The sequence below is a fragment of the Prunus mume genome, linkage group LG3 (assembly GCF_029339155.1).
Source record: "Prunus mume cultivar Tortuosa linkage group LG3, ASM2933915v1, whole genome shotgun sequence".
In the NCBI taxonomy this organism is placed as follows: domain Eukaryota; kingdom Viridiplantae; phylum Streptophyta; class Magnoliopsida; order Rosales; family Rosaceae; genus Prunus; species Prunus mume.
Window position 1 is genome coordinate 4,799,131 of NC_142700.1, and position 14,951 is coordinate 4,814,081.

Here is a 14,951-nt window from a genome sequence, read left to right on the forward strand (position 1 = left end):
AAAACCCAGAGAGAATATGTTTTGCACATAAAATTCTGTCATGGTCACTTACGCTCTTACTTACGTTGTTTGTAAGTAAGGTAATCGTGGAGGAACAAATAGGGTTTTCCACCATATGAAGACAGAAGAAGAAAAGATTAGTGGAGAAAGGCAACTCTTTATGACAAATTAATGCAGTCTTTGCAGATCGAAAACAAGAAGAAAATGGATCCAGAAACAAAAAAAAAAAAAAAAACAAAAACACTAGAAAAACTAAGGCTGCACTCCAGCAGAGTCCTTCAAAAACTAAATCTTGATTTTATTGAGTGTGACAACAACATCTTCCATGTTAATCCTCTCTTCTGGAAATTCTGCGGAACAAGCTAGAGCTAATCTCATAATGGATGATAAGCAATAACTCCTGCTCACAAAATCCTGATCTTCCTCTGGGAGTAATAGACTCTTTTAGATATGCTCGTATGCTTGATAATGGGAGCTTAAATTCCCCTTCCACAAAAGTAGGATTCAGTTTCCCATCAAATTCAAACTTGCTAAACATGAGCTGCCATAATTTCAGTTTCCCATCAATAAACATAGAAGAAAATGAAGTGAAAGAATAGACTAAAAGAAAGTGGCTGCAGAAATGTGCCTGCAATGACACAATATTGCTGGGGTCAAAAGGTGGTGCATCTGATACAGCTTCAAAGAAGAATCGCTAGGCAGTAGGCTTAAAGAACAAAAGAAAAGAACCAGACCCACCCTGGCACCCAGATCCGCCTAGCGCCGCCTAGACCCGCCTAGCGCCGCCTAGACCCGCCTAAACCTGCCCAGCGCCACCTAGGGCCGCCCAGACCCATTTTAAGTCATGTAGATTTGTCCTACAGAACTTTATAATCTTGGTCACTTATGTATGTTCCTGTAGAAGCCTCTGCTTTTCATCTGCTACCAGTATATACACCTGCAATGAGAGAGAGAGAGAGAGAGAGAGAGAGAGAGAGAGAATTAATATATGCTGACAGATTTTCTTCTCATTTCTTGCCACCCAAAACCCATCGCATCACCATCCCTCCCCCCCACCCTCTCACACTTTGCATAAAACTCCTCTCTCTCTCTCTCTCTCTCTCGTATGTGCAGCCATGTGTTTCCTACGTGTGTGTGGTGAGAGTGCAATTTGCCATATTCGTGGACTCATATGGCCTTTCATAATTTTGAAGGAGGAGTTTGACATTTCTTTAATAGCAAATAGTGTAGCCGGGTGGCTATTCACTGCTCGGCATTTAAGAAACAATTAGCATAGCCGCGCGGCTCTACTTGTTTTCACACGTGGACGCTCCGGCGGTAGACTGGTCCCTTTTTTAAATTTATAAATACGTATAGCCGAGCGGCTATACTCATTTTTTTTTCCTCCCAAAATAGTACAGCCGATCGGCTTTACGCAAGTATTATTTATTTATTTTTTCTGATGATCTAAACTACTCGAATCAGTGCCTAACCTCCCTACCAGCATTTATTTATTTATTTTGATGTTGGTGAATGGACAGGTAAGAATTAAAAAGAACAATTCTTAAATGAATTAGCAATTAATTTACATATATACATGATGTTGTAGAAAGCTTGGTGTGTGGCAAAGCCAGCAGCACCACAACAAGCACTGCAGTCAACTCTGGACTATGCCTGTAACTATGCAGATTGCAGCCCTACAAAGAACGGAGGTTCTTGCTATGACCCGGATAGGGCAGTGTACCATGCCTCATTTGCCATGAAAATGGGTATATATTACTATGAAATTTGTGATCACACTTATGACAAGTTTGCCACAATTTTAAGAGAGTTCGACATTGTGGTGCAACGATCACAACCACTAAATAACAATAATTAGTTTATGCAATTAAATCACAACCACGCGACGGCGGTCGATTAACTCGTTTTATTCTCTACATTAGAGATGATTTTTTTTTAAAAAGTTTAATATGTTGGTCATTTCTCTTGAGTTGTACCAAGTCCAGTTGAATTTATGTTCTGGTAATATGCAACTCATCCGACCGTTGTTTCTCTGTGGGTAAAGTGTGATACAAAGTATATATTATATATAGGCCTTGCAACTTCTGTCAATTCATGAAAGGAGTGGGTATGTGGTTAGAATTAATATATGTTGACAGATTTTCTTCTCATTAGTCATTGACTCATTGCTGAGAGAATTATCTCAGATGAAAATGGAAGTATATTAAGCTCCATTATACTTACAGAGTTAAGGTTGAAATTAGAGCTCTATGTATGCAAAACATTACACTGGTACAGGATCTTGTTCGAGGATTTCCTTTCCTGTAATTCCATCTTTCAAAGTTTTAAAGTAAACATTGTAGTCCTTCTCGGGGGGTGGATTTTGAGGGTCCACTGTAAATGGCTCACTAAATGGCACAACACTTGAGGGACATAAGTCGGGCTGTGACCTCAAATGTCTTGCCAGATGCATAGGGGCTTTCCAACGCAGCAACACAAATCTGAGCAACCTCCCATCTGAAGAGAACGACAATCAAGCCAAGAATCCCACTATCTCAAGTCAACCTCCCTTCACAACGTTATTGGTATACAAATCCCTGTAATCATGTATTTTCCTCTTTTGTTATAGTTGACCACCGCTAGAATCCTGTATATATGGTGTATGTCAACATGAATCAAAGTATCGAGTGATTCAACCCAAACTTCTCTCTTGTCTATTTTTCTACATGGTGTCAGAGCTCTACAGGGACTAACGCTCAAGACTCGATCCAACAGTTCCTATGGCCATCGATGAAGGCTCGCCTATCCCTTCTTCTGTCAATTCTCAAACCTCTCAAAATTCTATCCTTTCCATGTCAGCCACAATTCCAACCTCCTTCAATATCTCCCACATATTCAATACACCTATGGATCGTAACAATTTCCTCTCTTGGAGATGGCAATTTCTTGATGTCATGGAAATCCACGACTTTGAGGATGTCGTGAAGAATGAAAATCGTCCTGCTAAAAGGCTTGAGGATGGCTCAATCAACCCCACCTATGCCAAGGACAAATTAGTTCTCAGCTGGATAAAAGCAACCGCATCTCCCTCTATCAAAACCCTCCTAATCTCTTGCACTTCAGCATACGAAGCTTGGACCCTCCTTGAAAAGACTCTCACTACTGTCCAAAACTCATCTACGCACACTCTGTGATCAAATTCGTAGCATGAAGAAAGAACCAGAAAAAACAATGACACAATATTGCTGGGTTCAAAAGGTGGTGCATCTGATACGGTTCTTGGTCGAAATATCGGCTTCAAAGAAGAATCGCTAGGCAGTAGGCTTAAAGAACAAAAGAAAAGAACCAGACCCACCCTGGCACCCAGATCCGCCTAGACCGCTTGGCGCCCCTTGATCCGCCTAGCTCGCCTAGACCCGCTTAGCGCCGCCTACACCCGCCTAGCGCCCCCCAGACACGCCTAGCACCGTCCAGACCCATTTTAAGTCATGTAGATTTGTCCTACAGAACTTTATAATCTTGGTCGCTTATGTATGTTCCTGTAGAAGCCTCTGCTTTTCATCTGCTACAGTATATACACCTGCAACGAGAGAGAGAGAGAGAATTAATATATGTTGACAGATTTTCTTCTCATTTTTTGCTGCCCCTTCTAACAACTTTAAACCCTTACTGCGCAGCAGCCTCCTCCGCCCACCCAAAAACAATGGCATCACCATCCCTCCTCCCCACCTTCTCACACCTTTGCATAAAACTCCATCGGGTCCCTTTCTTAAATTAGTATAGCCGCGCGGCGATACTTTTTTTTTTTTTTCTTCCTCCAATCGGCTTTGCGCAAGTATTTTTTTTTTAATGATCCAAACTACTCGAATCAGTAGTGTTCATGATCATGTGTTGCAGGTTTTGGTGATTGCATCTATGCCTGAGTCAGACTGAAAAGGAAAATGGTATTTGAATTTACTCATGAATGGAGAATTCATGAAAGCTCAAGCCCAGACAAAGAAAAGTCGTACACTCTCTGAAATTTCTGTTTCTTGAATTTGGAATTAATTGAATGGGGAATTCATGATCGTTCTGTAAGAATACAAATCTAATTCTAATGCAAGAAACCTCAACTGGTGCAACAGAAAAAGGAGGTTCTTGGCAGATCCAAATAGGCCTTCAATTTCATAATAATAATTTGTTTCAAAAGTTCAGACTTTTTTTTCAGCAAATTAAACATTTTGGTTCTACACCATTTTTGCAGGTTACAATCCCTGCTGCCAATTTGTGAGTGGTATGTGTCTATAACTATAATGAGTTTTGCACATTTTCATGTGCAAAAATATTTGTATAACTTTAGTTTCCCTTTTGAAATTTGTAGGAGGATCAGGACCTCCACTGCCACAGGAAAAGGAGGTAACTCAAATCCAAACAGTATAATTTAAACCAAGATTTCAAATCATCTTAATTATATCAAAATCATTTCAAATGCTTAATTAAACTTAATTAGTTACTATTTTGCTGTGTTGGGTTTGCAGGATACTTGGTGTGTGCCTAAGCCAGGAACCCCATACTCTGCATTACAGAACATCATAAACTTCACTTGTGGAATATTAAAAGAATGCAGTGAAATACAAGAGCATGGTTCATGCTACTTTCCAAATACCCTCATAAACCATGCCTCATTTGCCATGAATCTTTCCTATAAGACCGATGGACGCTACAATTGTGATTTCAATGGCGTTGGCCTTATCGTTGTCACTAATCCAAGTAAGCCATTTTGTTTGGTATAATGCACTGCAAAATCTTATGTTTTCTTAACATGAATTTAGCAAACATGAATTTGGTGATTGTATCTATGTCTGAGTCTGCCCAAAAGAAAAGAACCAGACCTGCCCTGGCACCCAGACCTAAACCCTAAAGAACCAGACCCACCCGCACCCAGACCAGCGCCGCCAGACCCTCCCAAAGACCGCTTAGACCAATCTGCGGTGCATAAATTTGAAAAATCGCTGGGCAGTAGGCTTGAAGAACAAAAGAAAAGAACCAGACCCACCCTGGCACCAAGATCCGCCTAGACCCGCCTAGCGCAGCCTAGACCCGCCTAGCTCTCCCCAGACACGTCTAGCGCCGCCCAAACCCGTCCTAACGCCGCCTAGACACTCCTAGTGACGCCCAGACACGCCTAGCGCCACCCAGACCCATTTTAAGTCATGTAGATTTGTCCTACAGAACTTTATAATCTTGGTCACTTATGTATGTTCCTGTAGAAGCCTCTGCTTTTCATCTGCTACCAGTATATACACTTGCAATGAGAGAGAGAGAGAGAGAGAGAGAGAGAGAGAGAAAATTAATATATGTTGACAGATTTTCTTCTCATTTCTTGCCGCCCCTTCTAACAACTTTAAACCCTTACTGCGCAGCAGCCTCCTCTGCCCACCCAAAACCCATCACATCACCATCCCTCCTCCCCACCCTCACACACTTTGCATGAAACTTCTCTTTCTCTCTCTCTCTCTCTCTCGTATGTGCAGCCATATGTTTCCTACGTGTGTGTGGTGAGAGTGCAATTTTGTGATTTGCCATATTCGTGGACTCATTCGGCATTTTCTAATTTTGAAGGAAGGGTTTGACATTTCTTTACTTGTAAATAGTGTTGGATATACCATTTTTGAAATAGTATAGCCGTTCGGCTATACCTTTTTTAACACATGGGCGCTCCGGCTCTACGCGGGGCCCTTTTTTAGATTTATAAATAATGTAGCCGTTCGGCTACATTAGGGCATTTTTATAAAAATAAGTATAGCCGCACGGCGATACTGGTTTTCAGACGTGGCCCTACAGCGCTAGGCGGGTCCTTTTTTTTAATTATTAATAGTATAGCCGCCCGGCTATTCCGTTTTTTTTTTCCTTCCAAAAATAGTATAGCCGAACGGCGTTACGCAAGTAGTTTTTTAATTTTTTTTTAATGATCTGATCGAATCAGTGCCTAAGCCCCCTACCATCAATTTCTCCATTGAAGTGTTCATGATCATGTGTTGCAAGTTTTGGTGATTGCATCTATGCCCGAGTCAGACCGAAGGGAAAATGGTATTTGAATTTACTCATGAATGGAGAATTCATGACCAAAGAAAGCTCAAGCCCAGACAAAGAAAAGTCCTACACTCTATGAAATTTCTGTTTAACTTGAATTTGGAATTATATGATAGGGAAGACTGGAATTAATTGAACCCTGGTTGTAAGTTATAACCAAACCAAAGATGCTGAGGCAAGCAATTTATTGTATGTAACAGGTGGCCCAGAAGTGCAAATGCCAGCCTATATGCAATCTGACTGTAATGGAGCATATCAGATTGTTACTCAGTTGTTCTTGCATGATCATTATGTGTCCTCCTCTGCAGCACTGCTACAAATATTCCATCTTCCTCTTCATGAATTAGTCAACCATAGAAATTAGACTACTTTGTATAACATAGCAGCAATGGCTAAGCTAGCTCTGCCAGGTCCTGTTATTTCTCTCCTGCTTCTGTTCTTCTTCTCGGTTATGGTAGAGATTCGTGGACTCTTAAGCTGCAAAGTTGATGTTTTTTTTTTCATCAATGGCTAAGTTGGTAAGTTGCGCTGCTACTCGGCCTATAGCTATATACAGCAGTAGCAACGTTATTTTTGACAAGAGGAACGCAGGTGGATTGGATTGGACTGCTTATTGCATGTGCAGAATGTCTGCTTAACTTTATTTTTACTTTCCTATCCTTAATTATTTGATAGGAGGATAAGGACCTCCACTGCCAAAGAACTTACAGGAAATCCAAATCTAATATCTCCCCTCTCAACAATAACTTCATGCTCTATCATCACTACAAGAACTTCATTCATGCACTCCTCCACAGTCCTTTAAAAACTTAATCTTGATTTTATTGAGTGTGACAACCACATCTTGCATGTTAATCCTCTTTTCGGGCGTTTCTGCAGAACAAGCTAGCCCTAATCTCATAATGGATGATAAGCAATCCCTCCTGCTCACAATATCATGATCTTCCTCTGTCCCAAGCAAATTGCCATCCACAACTTCAACTATTGCAGCATATGGAAACAATGAATTTGCAATCCATTTCTTTAAATTCATTTCCCCAACAAACATCTCATCTGTTGGCTTCCTTTTTATGAATGTCTCCATCATTACAATAACAAAACTATACACATCCCCCTCTTGTTGAAACAATTCCTTCCATTCCAAACTCTGCAAAATTATATATGCCAATTTAGTTATATATGATGAAAATAAAATTAGAAGTTGAAAAGTAACCACAATAGTACATCACCTGGAGCCATATACCCAATTGTGGCTAGGGTCATGGTTTGGGTCATAGAATCTCCTCCACCTAATTAAGAGTCTTGCAATGCCAAAATCAGCAACATGTGCAACCATATCATCATCTAGTAGTATATTGTTTGGCTTCACATCAGAGTGGACAACCTTGATCTGAATAACCATGACCATGATGAAGGTATTCCAATGCCGACGCAACATCTCTCATTATATTCAACCTTCGTAGGATATTCAGAGGAGAATTTTGAGAGTATGCAACCACTTGTCAAGGCTCCCACATTAGGCATGTATTGCAGTACTAAGGCTTTGAAATCAATTTGACTGCAACAACTGATGATTTTGATAAGATTTCGGTGACGAATATTGCTCAGCACTTCACATTCACTATCAAAACTCTTGAAAGCCCCTTCAAGATGTAAATTGAAAACCTTTACAGCAACATCTATCCCATTTGAAATTGTACCTTTATATACTGAGCCAAAACCACCAATGCCAAGTAAGTTGCTTTCATCAAATCCATTCGTCGCCCTCAGAAGTTCAAGGTGTGAAACTCTTCTCCAAAGAAGTCGAGGTAATGAGGCAGTCTTTGTTGCAACTTCCACTTTCATTTCCTGCGCAGTATGAACATTGATACAGAGGCCACCAGGAGTATTGCTGATATGATCCCTGGAATAATATATTTCAAGTTGGGTGTTCTGTCTTTCCTTGAATTTGGTTGAAGTGTACTATTTTGGCATGGTGGAACATGGAATTGGCCTTCACCACAAAGCGCAGCATTCGATACCTTTTAGTATAGCCGATCGGCTATACTACGCTATTTATTATTATTTTTAAACGTATAGCCGTTTGGCTATACTCCGGTTTTTATTTAAAAAATGTATCGCCGCGCGGCTATACTTGTTTTGACAAGCGGTTTTTTTTGTTTTTTATACATAGTACAGCCGGTCGGCTATACCCGGTTTTCATTTTTATTTTTTTGAAAATAGTTTAGCCGCACGGCTTATAGCCAAACGGCTATACCTTTTTTGACACGTGGGTGTTATTAGATAGGCGGATCCCTTTTTTAAAAATATAAACAGTACAGCCGATCGGCTATACTCTTTAAATACCCTTTTTCCTTTTTCTTTCTTTTTCTTGTGATTTTCGTTTATTGATATGAGTAGTTTAGAGCGTTATCCATTACTATTAGGCCATTACCCGAGTCTCCATTGTATTTTTCAATAATACATCTGTGTTCTGTACACATCTTAAAAGACTCGGAAAAATTCATATTTTAAAAAAGCAAACGTACAATACTTGTATTGTACATGTAAATACGTATTTTTCATGTTTAATACACATATTTTTTTACAAAATTTACGTATTATACGCATAATTCTCACATAATATTGAAGAAAAATATAAATAAATTATATTAAGATATAACATAGTGGCCGGTTGGTAGTTCCAACGGTCACCTTCTTAGATTCATCAAATATACAGTAGCAAAGGACAACGATACTATCGTAAGGTTTCCAAGCCACACATATATGAATTTCACCACCATTGTTGTTCAGCATGATGTCGCTGGCTTGGAGGTTAGAACAAAGGAAGGAGATTGGATTAATGTTGAGTGCAAACCCTCACAAGTGCGGTTCGTATTGTCCAAGTCAAATAATCCATGTTCCAGTCTTGAATCACAAATTCCTGTGAGTAAGAAAAACATGTTATTCTTAATAATTAATATATTCTGAATGACTGGAGGCCAATAATTCTTAATTGAACTAATATGTATATTAAAGTATAAATTCCGGTGATGCCATAGTAAGCTTCATAAACAATTTATGTCTTCTAGCAGCCAGAGTGTTGACTTTATGCAGAATGTTTGCATAAACTTCATCTTGATTTTATTGAGTGTGACTAGAGCTTCTTGCATGTTAATCCTCTCTTTCGGCAATTCTACACAACAAGCTAGAGCTAATCTCATAATGGATGATAAGCAATCCCTCCTGCTCACAAAATCACCATGTTCCTCTGTCCCAAGTAAATCGGCATCAACAACTTCAACAATTGCAGCATCTGGAAGTAATGAATTTGCAATCCATTGCTTTAAATTCATCTCCCCAACAAACATTTCATCAGTTGGCTTCCTTCTTGTGAACGTCTCCATTAGTACAATACCGAAACTATACACATCTCTGGTTGCACTGAATTAATATGAAACCTTCAACTTGAATGTCAGTATAAAATCCAATTCCTTGTGATTCAGTTTCCCATCAAATTCAAACTTGCTAAACATGAGCTGCCATTATTTTGAATCCCATCAATAAACATAGAAGAAAATGAAGTGAAAGAATAGACTAAAAGAAAGTGGCTGCAGAAATGTGCCTGCAATGACACAATATTGCTGGGGTCAAAAGGTGGTGTATCTGATACAGTTCTTGCTCGAAATATCGGCTTCAAAGAAGAATCGCTAGGCAGTAGGCTTGAAGAACAAAAGAAAAGAACCAGACCCACCCTGGCACCCAGATCCGCCTAGACCCGCCTAGCACCGCCTAGACCCGCCTAGACACGCCTAGTGCCCCCCAGACACGCCTAGCGCCTCCCAGACCCATTTTAAGTCATGTAGATTTGTCCTACAGAACTTTATAATCTTGGTCGCTTATGTATGTTCCTGTAGAAGCCTCTGTTTTTCATCTGCTACCAGTATATACACTTGCAATGAGAGAGAGAGAGAGAGAGAGAGAGAGAGAGAGAGAGAGAATTAATATATGTTGACAGATTTTCTTCTCATTTTTGCCGCCCCTTCGAACAACTTTAAACCCTTACTGCACAGCAGCCTCGTCCGCCCACCCAAAACCCATCGCATCACCATCCCTCCGCCCCACCCTCTTACACTTTGCATAAAACTCCTCTCTCTCTCTCTCTCTCTCTCTCTCTCTCTCTCTCGTATATGTGCAGCCATATGTTTTCTAGGTGTGTGTGGTGAGAGTGCAATTTTGTGATTTGCCATATTCGTGGACTCATATGGCCTTTTATAATTTTGAAGTAAGGGTTTGACATTTCTTTAATAGAAAATAGTGTAGCCGCATGGCTATACTATCCTCGTGCATTTTCAAAATAGTATAGCCGTTCGGCTACACTCGGACATTTAAAAAAAAATTAGTATAGCCGATCGGCTATAGCTGTGGCGGGTGCTTTTTTAAATTTATAAATTGTATAGCCGTTCGGCTTTATTCGGGCATTTTTATAAAAATAAGGATAGCCGCACGGCTATACTGGTTTTCAGGCGTGTCCCTTTTTAAATTATTGATAGTATAGCCGCACGTGGGTGCTATTAGATAGGCGGATACTTTTTGTTTTAATATAAAATGTACAGCCGTTCGGCTATACTCGGGTTTTTAAATGTTTTAAAAAATCGTATAGCCGCACGGCCTTACGGGCTTTTTGGTTTAAATTTTTTTAATAAATAGTATAGCTGCGCGTACCTTTTTTTTTTTTTCCCGTGATTTTCATTTATGGATATGAGTAGTTTAGAGCGTTATCCATTACTATTAGGCCATTACCCAAGTCCCCATTGTCTCTTTTTGATTTTTTACTTTTACAGAGTTATTACCCGTATAAAGAATTTAGCACTTTCATGTTTAATATTGTATAACACGCACGTATGTATTTTTCAATAATACATCTGTGTTCTGTACAAGTCTTAAAGACTTAGTAAAATTCACGTTTTTAAAAAGGCAAATGTACAATACTTGTATTGTACATATAAATACGTATTTTTCATGTTTAATACACATATTTTTTTTTCAAAATTTACGTATTATACACATAATTCTCACATAATATTGAAGAAAAATATAAATAAATTATATTAAGATATAACATAGTGGCCGGTTGGTAGTTCTAACGGTCACCTTCTTAGATTCATCAAATATGCAGTACCAGAGGACAACGATGCCATCATAAGGTTTCCGAGCCACACATACATGAATTTCACCACCATTGTTGTTCAGCATGATGTTGTTGGCTTGGAGGTTAGAACAAAGGAAGGAGATTAGATTAATGTTGAGTGCAAACCCTCACAAGTACAGTTCGTATTGTCCAAGTCAAATAATCCATGTCCCAGTCTTCAATCAAAAATTCCTCTGAGTAAGAAAAAAATGTTATTCTTAATAATTAATATATTTTGAATGACTAAAGACCAATAATTCTTAAATTGAACTAATATGTATATTAAAGTATAAATTCCGGTGATGCCATGGTAAGCTTTATAAACAATTTATGTCTTCTAGCAGCCAGAGAGTTGCCTTTATGCAGAATGTTTGCTTGACCTTATGTCCTTCAAAAACTTAATCTTGATTTTATTGAGTGTGACAAGAGCTTCTTGCATGTTAATCCTCTCTTTCGGCAATTGTGCACAACAAGCTATAGAGCTAATCTCATAATGGATGATAAGCAATCCCTCCTGCTCACAAAATCACCATGTTCCTCTGCCCCCAATAAATCGGCATCAACAACTTCAACAATTGCAGCATCTGGAAGTAATGAATTTGCAATCCATTGCTTTAAATTCATCTCCCCAACAAACATTTCATCAGTTGGCTTCCTTCTTGTGAACGTCTCCATTAGTACAATACCGAAACTATACACATCTCTGGTTGAAATGATTAAAAGAAAATCATAAGGTCACCTTGTTCATAATGAAGGACAACATATATAAAATTGTAAAGTAAACAAGCAACAGTAAATCACCTAGAGCCATATACCCAATTGTGGCAAGGGTCATGGTTTGGGTCATAGAATCTCCTTCACCTAAGAGTCTTGCAATGCCAAAATCAGCAACATGTGCAACCATATCATCATCAAGTAGTATGTTGCCTGGCTTCACATCACAATGGACAACATGATTCGGACCACGATCATGATGAAGGTATTCCAATGTGGATGCAACATCTGTCATTATATACAACCTTTGTAGGATATTCAAAGGAGAGTTTTGATTTTGAGAAAACAACCACTTCTCAAGGCTCCCATTAGGCATGTATTGTAGTACCAAGGCTTTGAAATCAGGTTGACTGCAACAACTGATGATTTTCATAAGATTTCGGTGACGAATATTGCTCAGCACATCACATTAAAACTCTTGAAAGCCCCTTCAATCTTTAAATTGAAAACCTTTACAGCAACATCTATCCCATCTGAAATTGTGCCTTTGTATACTGAGCCAAAACCCCAAGTGCCAAGTAAGTTGCTTTCATGAAATCCATTTGTTGCTCTTAGAAGTTCTAGGTGTGAAACTCTTCTCCAAAGAAGTTGAGGTAACAAGGCAGTCTCTGTTGCAACTTCCACTTTCCTTTTCCTTCGTAGTATTAACAATGATACAGAGGCCACCAGGAGATTTGCTGATATGATCCCTGGAATAAGATATTTCAGGTTGGATGAACTAGCTTTCCTTGAATTTGGTTTATGTATTATCTTTGCATGGTGGAACATGGAGTCGGGCTGCACCACAGAGCGCTATTCGAGACAAATGATTCAGAGGAGAGGTTTTGAAAAGGTCCTCCTGTTGGAATTTCTCCTTGGAGTCTGTTGAAAGACAAATTCAGATACTTGAGATGGACGAGAGCTTCTAGAGACTTTGAAATCAGTCCAGAGAGATTGTTTTTGGATAAAACCAAGTCTCCTAAGCTTATCAATTCCCCAAAGGAACTAGGAATAGGTCCTGGTAAATTATTATTTGCCAAGGAGAGTTGAACCACATTTTATCTTAAACCTCTCAAAATTCTATCCTTTCCATGTCAGCCACAATTCCAACCTTCTTCAATATCTCCCGCATATTCAATACACCTATGGATCATAACAATTTCTCGGTAAGTTTGTACTTATGGTTAGAACTTTCCTGTCTGATTGTCTCTAGAATGGGTATTTTGCAGCATTAATTGTCCTAGTGGTTATATGTATATATGTTCATCCAATTCCTCTTGTTGTGGTCCTTCATTGAATTTTCTCAGCAGGTGAGATGTCTGAGGCCAGTGAATGACGAACTTGTGAATGCACAACATCAACTTCACGCCAAGGTAAAGTTATTTTTTAACAACTTTCTTTAATTTCACATTCAGCTGCGCTTGCGTCAATCAATAAATTCAACTATAATGTTTTTCACTTTTGAGAACTTTATCATGATAATGCTGTGCGATATACTTCGTACAGTATCATACTTCAAGGACAGATAATTTATAATGGGGATAAAAAGGATAGTGTTTCTCAAGTTGATCAAAGAGCAAGAAGGGCTTTACCTGATTTTCATTCCCAACCACTTCGCCACATTTCGACACAGAGAACTGCTGTAATCTGATCGTGTAAGCCAAATTCTTTGACTAGATAAACTGAACTGGTCAAGATTCATGCCATTTTCCATTCAAATGACAGACAACACACCATTACTTGGATATGTTTAGTTTCTAAAACTAGTCTCTTATTAATTCAGAGTAGCAGAATGCGAATTGCTGAAAGACTTGATGCATTGCGATAACTGCTTCCAATATCCACAGAGGTAATGTGTGAAAGACTTGATGTCCTCTGGAAATCCATGACTTGGAGGATGTCGTGAAGAATGAAAATCATCTTGATAAAAGGCTTGAGGATGGCTCAATCAACCCCACCTCCCTCTATCAAAACCCTCCTAATCTCTTGCATTTCAGCATACTAAGCTTGGACCCTCCTTGAAAAGAAACTCTCACCACTGTCCAAAACACACCTACGCACACTCTGTGATCAAATTCTTATCCTGAAGAAAGAACCAGAAAAAGCAATGACACAATATTGCTGGGGTCAAAAGGTGGTGCATCAGATCTTGCTCAAAATATCGGCTTCAAAGCAGAATCGCTAGGCAGTAGGCTTAAAGAACAAAAGAAAAGAACTGCAGACCCACCCCGCACCCAAACCGCTTAGACCGCTCGGGCGCCGCTTGACCCGCCTAGACCCGCCCAGACCCGCCTAGCACCGCCTAGCGCCTCCTAGACCCGCCTAGCACCGCCTAGACCCATTTTAAGTCATGTAGATTTGTCCTACAGAACTTTATAATCTTGGTCGCTTATGTATGTTCTTGTAGAAGCCTCTGTTTTTCATCTGCTACCAGTATATACACCTGCAATGAGAGAGAGAGAGAGAGAGAGAATTAATATATGTTGACAAATTTTCTACTCATTTCTTGCCGCCCCTTCTAACAACTTTAAACCCTTACTGCGCAGCAGCCTCCTCCGCCCACCCAAAACCCATCGCATCACCATCCCTCCTCCCCACCCTCTCACACTTTGCATAAACTCCTCTCTCTCTCTCTCTCTCTCGTACGTGCAGCCATGTGTTTCGTGCAATGTTCGTGGACTCATATGGCCTGTTATAATTTTGAAGGAAGAGTTTGACATTTCTTTAATAATGAATCGTATAGCCGCATGGCTATACTCTCGAGCATTTTTAAAATAGTATAGCCTAAATAGTACAGCCGATCGGCTATACTCGGGCATTTTATTAAAAAATTAGTATCGCCGCACGGCTATACTAGTTTTCACATGCTGCCCGTCCAGGCTTTAGGCGGGTCCCTCTTTTTATTTATAAATAGTATAGCCGACCGGCTATACGTAATTTGTTATTAGTATAGCCGACCGGCTTTACGAAATTTAAA

At 39.5% G+C, this 14,951-nt stretch overlaps 1 long non-coding RNA gene and 2 pseudogenes across 1 annotated transcript; all 3 read right to left on the reverse strand.

The window, feature by feature from the left end:
• Positions 1-137: 137 nt before the first annotated feature.
• LOC148918483 (uncharacterized) lies at positions 138-1,097 on the reverse strand. The gene is made up of 2 exons (XR_016125566.1): positions 629-1,097; positions 138-541 (listed from the first exon to the last, which is right to left on the reverse strand). It is a non-coding gene; the product is annotated as an uncharacterized LOC148918483 (long non-coding RNA).
• A 5,729-nt stretch (positions 1,098-6,826) lies between these two features.
• Positions 6,827-9,437, reverse strand: LOC148918484 (receptor kinase-like protein Xa21; annotated as a pseudogene).
• Positions 9,438-11,579: 2,142 nt separating this feature from the next.
• Positions 11,580-13,032, reverse strand: LOC107880651 (putative LRR receptor-like serine/threonine-protein kinase At3g47570; annotated as a pseudogene).
• Positions 13,033-14,951: the final 1,919 nt, after the last annotated feature.